At 40.9% G+C, this 10,532-nt stretch overlaps 1 long non-coding RNA gene across 1 annotated transcript; it reads left to right on the forward strand.

Annotated features, from left to right (window-relative positions):
- Positions 1-839: 839 nt before the first annotated feature.
- Positions 840-10,120, forward strand: LOC111598749. Its single transcript, XR_002751391.1, has 3 exons — positions 840-859; positions 1,322-1,378; positions 9,859-10,120. It is a non-coding gene; the product is annotated as an uncharacterized LOC111598749 (long non-coding RNA).
- Positions 10,121-10,532: the final 412 nt, after the last annotated feature.

Genomic DNA, 10,532 nt, shown 5'->3' on the forward strand with positions numbered 1-10,532 from the left:
AAGGCAAAAGACCTCGTCTGGCAAAAACTAATTAAATACGTATTGATGCATGAGTATCACGTCGGCGACGGCGCCGCCATTGACGTTGACTTACAGGTCACCTGTGCCGCTTAATGTACAAATAAAATGCCGTAAATGTTGTTGCTGTGCATACTAATTGCAGCAGACAGCGACGGCAAGGACAAACACTTTGACAAAATTGCCCATTTCTTGGAGCCTAAGCAGGAGCAGGAGCAGGAGTAGGCGTAGAACTAGAAGCTTGTAGAAGAAGCAACAAGCGTAGAAGTCACATCAGTCGGCCCAAGGCCTCGCACGCAGTCTTCGTGACCCCCTTGTCTATGTGCATGTGTGTGTGTGTGTGCGTGTGAGACACGACGTATTTGTGACATTGACTGAGAGACCCAGTTCTGGCTAACCGGCTGGCTGGCAGGCTGCTGGGCTGACTGGCTGGTGGGCTGACTGGCTTGGCCAACTTGTCCTTGCCCCGCCAAACAACAAACTGTTGCTTCTCAGCTGTTTGGCCCTATTGCCCCAGTGCCTTATGTTGCCCCTGCGTAGCGCGTGCGCATTGCAAGCTTTTAGTACAGTTGCTGCCGGGCCTGGGCTATGGCAATGGCCCCTGTTCGCGCAACAGTTTGGGGTATTCTTATGCTCGATTTTGGGACATTTGGCTAGCTGTTGCTTCGCGCCGTCGAGTCGAGCACGCCGCCGATTCCGATTCACGGCGAGTCTCCGTCTGTGTTAGACTCGAGTCTCGACTCAGTCTGTTTGGGGACTTCACTGCGTGCGAACGTGCGAGCATTCTAAACGCGTCTAAAAAGTAAAAACCACGCCGAACACTCCGAACAAAAACATACAGGTATACTAATATGGGGTATAAAACGCACGTATGATGTATACACCTGGTACATAGACACACACACACACTCACACACGCATATACTTACATATGGCTGGCATCTTCTATGCATGTGTGTGTGCGTAAGCTGCATATAAAAACGCGTTTAATTAATGTAAGAGTGTCGCTGTTGTTACCTTCTTTGTGGGCCATTATAATGGCAGCAATGGATACTTAGAGACACTCACTCAGCGTGCCAGTTGACGAGATGTTTGCCCTGTTTGCCGTCTGCAAAACTCATAAGCATTAATGTGCCATCCATTTTTCATGTGCCTCTTATAAAGTGCTAAAAATTGATTTTGCCACCAAAATTTAAACAAAAAAATAAAAAAAAATGTGCCGAATAATATAATTTGTCAGCTTGTGATTTATTGCATATTGTTTTCGTATTTTTTTATATATCTGTTTTTTATTACTTTGCAGTGTGCTGAAAAGGTTTTGTTAAACTCACAAATATCACGTATACGACGAGTGTTGCAGGTGAGCCATGAACATTAAGCTATATATATAATATATTAAATAATTAATTTGTATTTGTGCAATTGAATCAAGCTGAGATTTAATTTCATTAAAATTGACTGATTTCCGAAAATGTTTCCACTAATTACAATTTTCTGACACGAGTTCTACGAAATACTGAGGAACAGAAGGCTTCAGTCAATTGAAGCTTATCAATATTTGAATGTTATGAGCGAATGAATAAATCATTTGCCAATCAGGCGTAAAACACTGATATGCAAACAAATATAGTTTTTCGAAGTGTAAATACATTTGCGGAATTGTTTAGCAAATAATTGAAATAATTTGCAATCATTTTTATTGTGTTTCCAGTTGAGTACAAAGTTTCAATCTATTTTAAATTAAATTGAATGCAGTTCTGTCTTGCTGGCTTGCTTGATTTGCTGCTGACAAAGTCCAAGCACTTTCCAAGTGCTGCTCAATAAATATAATAACAAAGGAAAACAAATTGTAGGAAAATCGCTTGACCCCATTTCTCACTCGACTATCTTCGTTTGGCCAGCAGCGGAACAAAAAAAATATATATGTATATATATAAAAAAAAGGAAAAAGTTTTTCTTATTTTAATTTTTTTATGCACTTTGTAGATGCATTTTTTGTTGTTGCGCAAAACTTATGCAAATTCGTGCTTATAACTTTCTTTAGCACTCACGGAATCAAAAGTTATAAAACGAAAAAGAATGGAAAAGAGAATTAGTGAGGGAATGAGAGAGAGAGTAGCACATAATGCCTGGAAAACTTGAAGATGTTGCCAATTTTTAAGCGATTTTAAATAAGTCTCCCAGTGGCTGCTGATGTGGAGTGTCGCTAAATTATATTTTATTTTTAGTCGAACAAAATGTGAGCTGTGTCAGGGCATAATTTGTAATTCCCTTTGCCAAGGCAACAAAAGCCAACAACCAACGAGGTGTGGGGCGCGCCGGGGCTGCAATTTAAAATAATTTCCTCTGTTGCCCTAAATGGCATTAAGCATTAAGTCATTTTGAGGGCAGGCAAAACTTACAGCCAACAACACAATCAACTTGGCTTTTTGCGTGCGTGTGTGTGTGAATAACTGTGCTGCTATTGTGGCATATGCGGTTGTGTGCTCTACTGCCTTAATGGCATTGCACATTTATGCATATAATTGAGTCCCAAACAAGACGACAAACTCTTTTGTTGTTCTTGTTCTTGTGGCTGTTGTTGTTGTTTTCATGTCATGCTTCAAATTTTTTGCTTGAACTCCGCTCCCCAAATGTTTTTCAACAAGCAGCAGAAACTCTTTGAGTTGCTTCAGGCAGCAGCTCATTAGACTCCTGGCATAATAAAATATCAAAGAAATCAAGTTAATTTGTATAAATATTTTCGCATTAAATACTTTGCTCTATATGTACGTTTGGCAGTTACATACATTGTCTATTCGCTGTAGCTCCTTAATAATTGAAAATTTGATGACATATTTTTGTGTGTTTTGTATTTCGGAGCACAGCCTGTTTAATATGCATATGTTGGCGCTGCACGCAACGGACACACCCAGTATTCAAATTTTTTATATCTCGTTTGACTGTCCAGAGTCCTTCAATACGTTAGCCACCTACAAATGCAGTAAATTAATATCCATCACGTTTGCAACAGCGCGCAATTAGCGACTGACACGCGCTCGATGTCGCGCTGCACGGCTGGTTGTCGCAGCAACGGTAACAACAACAGCAACAGATCAACAGCAGCAACAGTCCATTTGCCACATTTTTGGCATGTTCAATTAGGCAACTGCAGTAATTTGCATTTGTTGATTTTGTCTGTCTCTCGACGCTGCATAAAATAAAATTGAGTTTCTCACAGCGAAATTTCAATGGAAGCACCACAAAGCAAAGTGCGACCACTCTGATGAATTATAAATATGACAGCATCATTTGTGGTGCAAATTTAATTAAATCAGTTTATTTTTAGCTTGATAGCAAATGTTCACATTGAATTGCGTGGACAAAAGGTTTAAAAAGTGTTTAAATTTGAGTGGACGCAAGGCGGCATAGTAAATGTGATTTTCAAATTATGATAATTTATAATGAAATTGAATGCCAGAAATAACTAAAACTTTTGTTTATATCACACTTTAATGGTTTATATTTAATGTACATAAGCATATTTAGGCATTCATTTTGAATACATTTGCTTAAATTTGAAGCTATCGATAAGATAGAAATTTAAGCTCATTAAGAGTGGCGGCTGACGATAGTTAAGCAACACTTTCGTAAGGGACAGTGAGGATACGATCGTATACCAAAATGTCTATCGAAGCATTCACAATGATTTTACAACACTTGCTTAACTCTTAATAACAAATACCAAAAAAAAAAAGAATTAAATTACAATTAAATGCATATTATATATTAAAGCTAAACACATGCATTTTCTTTTTACTTATGTTTATTTAGAAATGCTGAAATGTATGCTATATTTTAAGTGTTGACTTTAGTAGCTTAAGCAAAAGTAAATATGCGTTTAGTGCTGCGATAATTAATATCATTTACGCCATATGCTCGCCTAAATTGAAATTCATATAGCGTGTGCACTAATAACCAATTAAATTAAATTTTATGCATGACAGTCTTTGAGGATTCAGGAAAACAACAGCTAGAGCGGCACCAGCAGCAGCAGCGACTTAAGCATGACAACGCACCTTAGCAGATAACGCAATAGGCGTGGGCGTGGAGATGGGTTGGGGTGTGACTTGTGTTGTGTTATTGGGTTGCTGTTAAAGCTGCTAAATACCCAGAGCGCTGAGCTAAGAAGTGGAGCACTTATTGAAAACTGATTACACAGGCACAGGCGCTAGCAAACAAATATATTAAGACACTGAGCCACTGAGCCCGTCAGCCTGTGAGCTACTGAAGCGTACGGAATGGAAGCTGACGCATATTGCCTGGCAATTAAGCCTTACAGCTAAACAGATTGTGGCCACGCACGCGGAAGAGCAACAAGCAATAAACAAGATACGTAGCCAACTGTTGGCTAATACTTAAGCTAAGATGGTCAACTAGGAGTTCTTTTTTAGTTTTGTTTCGGATTAGTTTTGCGTGCGTTTACGCCACAATTGGCTGCATGTGCTTGTGTAATTAGCTTTGTTTTAAGCTCCGCTTTGTTCTGCCTAATTTCAATTATTTAGCGCACAACAACAAATAATTCAGAGCCTATAATTCCGCCACGATTGTTGCTGCTGGCTGTTCGCTGCTGGTGCTGGTGCTGCTGCTGCTGCTTGCCGCCTGCAGTTAGAAGCAATTCAATTATGGCAGCTCGTCTGCAACACTTGAGTAAATGCTCGAGCAGGTTTTACTTAGCACACAAACGCGCACCCACCCATATATATATATATATATATATATAGATATATACATATAGAAATATATAGCGTGCACAAAGCGAATGCCATTCAATTTTCAAGTGCATACTACGGGGAATAACTAAACAAATTACGCAAAAGATTTAATTAAGCAGCCGTAATGCCGGCAATGGCACAGTCAGGTCAAAGGCTTGCCCCGAGCCACCCACGTCAGCAACAGATAAAGAGCCGCCCGCATCGCACACACAACTTCGCGTCAATGTGCGTTGTGGCACGTTTCACGTGGCGTATGCATAATATGCAAATGTACGCGCACTTGCCGCTGTCACAATGAGTTGGTTTGCTATGCCACTGTTGCGTCGCTGTCTTAGCTATGATATAGCTACCTAACTAACCAGACAGCGCTTGTATGGGATATGTGACGCAACTGTCTAAATGTTGAAATGTCTAACTGCCTGCTCATGGCTGACAAGCGTTCGAAGTGGAACCCTTATCAATTGTATTATATTACCCAAGCCGCAAGCAAAGAGACGACAATGCGTTGAGCTCGATTTGACAATGGGTAACTCGGGCGAATCGCTCTTGAGTGGAGATACTTAACAATGCAGCAGCTCGGCTTTGACCTATGCTGCGTATACGTAATACCCGATGACAGTTCTCGGTCATAGAATCAAATGAAATAAGCTCCTTGGCTCTGCCCCATTTGTGCATTTGTTATGCTTATGACTGCTTATTGCGGTCATTAAATGCTCGTATATGAAAGTCACATATGTGCACAGAGACCTCTCTCGGTTTTTGCCTGCGTGTGTGTCGTCTTTTGACTAGGGACTAAATTTATTTATGTGCTTTCAGCTGATTTAATCAAACATTAAAGCACCTTTGAGTAAGATAAACATATTCAAGTTGTTTTCTATAGAAAAGAGAGAAGAGTGAAGAGAGAAGATTTAAGAGTGAAGAGTGAAGAGTGCAGAGTGAAGAGTGCAGAGTGAAGAGTGAAAGTGAAGAGTGAAGAGTGAAGAGTGAAGAGTGAAGAGTGAAGAGAGAAGAGCGAAGACTGAACAGTGAAGAGTGCAGAGTGCAGAGTAAAAGAGAAGAGTGAAGACTGAAGCCTGAACAGAGATGCGAGTCGAGACAACAGGGAAGAGAGAATACAGAAGAAAGCAATGAGAGGAGAAAACAAAGAAGAGCAAAGTCAAAAGGGAAGAGAAGAGAGCCAAACAGAAAAGAAGCAACGCTGAGATAACAAAGCCAATAATAAGCTAAGATATGCCTTAAGATGATTATGTAAGAGAGATATCAAAGCTCTAAACATGTCTACTGGCATAGAGGATCGCTTATACTTTGTATAATAAATATTATTTAATAATATACGGCTTTCGAGCTGATTCAAGGGAATTTTTAAAGCTGTTTTGCCAAGAATAATTTATTTTTCACAGCCTAGGCTACGGACGGCAAAGGCTGTTGCTATAGCTATATCATATGTCTATAATCTCCACAACTGGCTCTTGTATGTGGGAGTGTGTGGCTTGTGTACCTTTGTGTGTGTGTGCTATATACAAGAAGAAGAGCGCGCAACTGACAGTGGCGACCGTTTATCAGGCGCTGCTTTTGTCCTTTTTGCCAAGGCGCACAATAAATGAGGCAAAAGCAAACAAAATATGTGGCAGACTGCCTCGCACTAGTATAGTTGTTCTTTTTAACGGTTTGTGTGGTTGTGTTGAGTGTGTGTCATTGTGTGTGTGTATGTGTGCGTGTATGTCTAAAAGGACCATCACTTTTTTTTTAATTGAGACATCAGTGCGCTGTTGCTCGTCAGAGTCCACGTTTATTTTGGATTGTGTGTGCTTTGTGTGTGTGCATGTGTTGCCGACGTGTGTGTGTGTGCGTGCTTGTGTTTGTCTTCAGTTAGCGCTAAGCAACGTTTGCCACATATTGTTGTTGCCTTTGCTGCTGCCTATCTTCGTTTGGCTTTGGGCTAAAAATATTAAACTCACAAAGCATTAGATACACACAGTATTAGGCATATATATAGGGCAGTCTGTGCGTGTGTAAGTGTGTGTAAATGTGTGTACTCATGTATTTATATATGCCAAATTGTCAAATATAACAACAACAACCACAATAGCAACAATGCCAGCGCACACAATAACAACGAAAATAATTTTCGCGCTTTGTGCCTTTCACGTTCGTTCGTTCAGTTTTGTTAACATTTTGCTTTCATCATTTAATTTTGGGCTGCTGCTGCTACTGTGTGTGTGTGTGTGTGTGTAAATCAATAAAAGTGACCCACTGCGTATGTCCTCTTCTGTGGCTCACCTTGGTTACGTGCCCGTAGCTGTTCGCATTTCGCATTTCGTGTTCGCCTTTTCTCCTCTTTTGAGCCGCTTCGATTTGTTACGTGTTCGCATTGGCAATATTCAAATTCAGATTTAAGTTTGAATTTACGCTAATTTCGGCATTGATATTCATTAGCCATTTATCATCATAATGATAATGATGACGCCGTGCAGCTGTGGGCCTGTGTAAGCATTTTCTGCCCTGATTAAAGACCATCTCCGGTGGCTCAACATGAAATGAGAGCGTTAATTTTTCACTTTTCCACGTTGCCCCAAAATAAAAAGGACTCGAATTTCATTGTTTATCAGCCTCGGTCTTTTTTCAGTTCATGAATTTTAATTGGACACGACAGTCTGTGCTCGAATTCATGTTGAAAATTTGCCAAAAAGTTTTACTGCCAAATTTATATATATATTTTTAACATATATTCGAGTGCAGAAAAAAACTCTTGAAATTTGTTTTGTTTTGAAGTCCTGGCTTTCCCCTATGACCTTTGCTTTATTCTTGCTGCATTTCAACTGTTGCCAGCTCGTTACAGTATGTGTTAAAGGTGAATTGCGGGCAGTACATTAGAAGCTGTAGCAGCTGAGCCGACCTTTCAAACTATTTAATTGGGATAAGAATATTAAGGTCGTTGCACACTATCAAACATTTTTGAAGGAGACGGCTTCATGTTAATATAGAAAAGAGTTTTATATTTTGATAACAAAATGTTATGGAATAGAATGAATGGAATGCCAGCCAAAAGACCAGAATCGGTTTGATTCATAGAATATTTTTTCCCTCGCTCTATTTCTCTTACCATCTCTCTCTCACTCTCGCTGTCTCTCTATCTCTCTCTTAGTTGCTATCTTTCTCACTCCCTCTCTCTCTCTCTCCTTTCCTGTGTCTCTCTAGCTGTCTCTGTCTTGTTGTCTTTCTTTTTCTCTATATGAATGTCTCTCTTTTTATATTTTCTCTAAGTACAAGAGAAGATCTATCTACCTCTCACAGTACACTTCACACATTCTCTTCGTTTCTCTCTCTCTCACTCTCATTCCTTTCCATCTCCATCTCTTTATCTTTTTCTCTCCCTCTCTCAATATCTGTCTCACTGATTCTCTTCCATTCCCTCCGTTAATTTATCCATACCCCTCCACATCTCTCACTCTCTAGCATCCCCCTACTCTACCTCACTCACTTTGCATTTATCTTCATAAAAGTTGATACACATTTTGATTTAGCTTGAAGCTAAGTTATCGTAAAATTAATAATAAAGTTTAAATTTCTAAGGACTTAGTTGGTATTTACGTGGCTTTTATGTAAAAACCCAATTGGTTTTCCGGCTTGCCGACTGAACTAAACCCTATGCAGATGTAATCAACGTGAATACACGTTGTGGGTTTATTGATTCAACGTTTGAAGTTCAACACTCGCTTATGGCCTATAAATATTTAAGCCAAATTCAACTTATGCTCATTGGTTACGGCTTTAAGCTTCAACTGCTGACCTAGTAACTTGTCTTCGCAGCCGCCGTTTGTCTCTCCCACTCTCTGCCTCGTTGTCCGTCTGTCAGCCCCTGTGAATGCTTTTAGGCGCTTCTCTTAGCGGACTGCTGTCTCATATTTTATTTATTTAGCCATGAAGTACAAATGAGACGCAATGGCGAAAAGGAAAAGCACCAAGTATTTGTACTAAATAGTTTAACGTACGCTCTGAAATTTATTTTGGCTATGTTGCCCTCTGCTCTCTGCTCTTTGTCCTTCCGTCCCAAGTCAATTTGTGGCCATCATAGGAGCTCAGACGCTCTGACAGATGCTCTGATGCTCAACTACTCGGCGCAAACACAAACGTGTGCACAGAGAGCACAGAGTGTTTGCACAGTGACTGCAGAAAGTCAACTACCTCACGTATTTACAGTGAGCGACTTTTGACACATTGCATGGCATTTAATTTCAATTTGGCCAATTGGAAAATGGAAATGCAAATACGTTAAATACGTAAACAAATATATGTATATTTTTTACTTTTAAAGCAATTAATAAAGAGATAATGAGCTTAAACATATTTTCATAAAATTATGAACCAAACAACACACGTATACACTCACTCACATACACGGACACAGTCTGACACTCAATTTGAATGGCGCTCGGAGCTCATTTAACTTTTTAATTGTGCAGTTTTGTGTGAAGCTGGCGGAAGAATGAGATGAAAAACGAAAACGAATGTAAGATAAAAGTCAGACCGGCAATAAGCGCATTAATTGCCAGTGCAAAATAAAGTGGGAAGTGCTGCAAAACAGCCGTTACGTAGGCTATAAAATATAGCAGGAATATATTAAAGGAAAAAATCACAATTTGAAAACAAACATGAACATAAAAGGGAATATCAAAGCTAATTTTGCTTGCGCCAAGTGAGTGGCAGTGAGTTAAATTCAATAGAAAGCGAATATCGATATCATTGAAAGTAATTAGAATATCGATAACTGCGGGTCCTTAATACCCAACTGCATTTGAGTGTTGGTAAGCGTTTGAATTGAATTTAAAAATGTTTATAGCGGCAAGCTATCCATTTTTGAATTCTTTTTTATATTAAGCTATTCATAACGAATTAACAATATACCCTACTGCTTGCCAATGCAACAGGGTATTTGAAATGGTTGTCGAGTAGCTGCGCTAATGGCTGAGCGCGCGTCAGTGGCCCAACGGTGCGTGGTGCGTGGTGCTTGTTGCTTGGTGCGTGGGGCATGTGAAGTGACTGCAATTAAAAGCATATTCTGCCTTTTCACTCTCTTTATTTGCAGCACATCAGCGTTAGCGGCAGCAGCTTGAGCTTCAGTTATAACACAGCTGGCTGTTTGGGGCATTGGAACCGGAAGCGGAAGTGCTCATAGTTGGCTGGCGGTGCATAGTGCGGGCAGCAACACGGCAACAACGGCGGCCAGAATTTTTTCACGTTTGGATAGTGTCGAGGAGGTGCAACGCAGTCGCAGTGGCAGCGCTGTTGGAATAACGCCCGGCGGTGGTGCAGTGGCAGCGGCAGCGGTGGCAGCGGGTTCACCAGCCAGAACTGGCGGTGGGGGCGTGGGCGCGGGCGTGGGCAATGCGGCAGGAGCGCGTAATCGAAGCGCCAGCACAATACTCGAGTTCAGTCAGAGTCAACTAGGAGCGCACACGCGTAAGTATTCTAGCGGCGGCGGCGCAGCACTTCTCGCTGGCGATGTGAATGGGTACGGAGACAACGCGGCAAGTGCGAAATGCGATACATTTAATGGCGTTGGAGCGAGTGCAGGTGCTGGTGTAGGTGTCGGAGCCGGTTCAGGTGTCGGTATCGGTGGAGGTGCTAGTGCGGCAAGTAGAGGTGCACCGCAGGATAGAAGCTCACTTGGATCAGTTAATACGCCAGTCACAGCAGTCAGCAGCTTGGGAATAACTCTGCGTGAACGCTTGTCCATCAGTGGTGCATCATCGAGTAACG

Source organism: Drosophila hydei, unplaced genomic scaffold, assembly GCF_003285905.1.
Source record: "Drosophila hydei strain 15085-1641.00,03,60 unplaced genomic scaffold, DhydRS2 tig00008135-arrow-pilon, whole genome shotgun sequence".
In the NCBI taxonomy this organism is placed as follows: Eukaryota; Metazoa; Arthropoda; class Insecta; order Diptera; family Drosophilidae; genus Drosophila; species Drosophila hydei.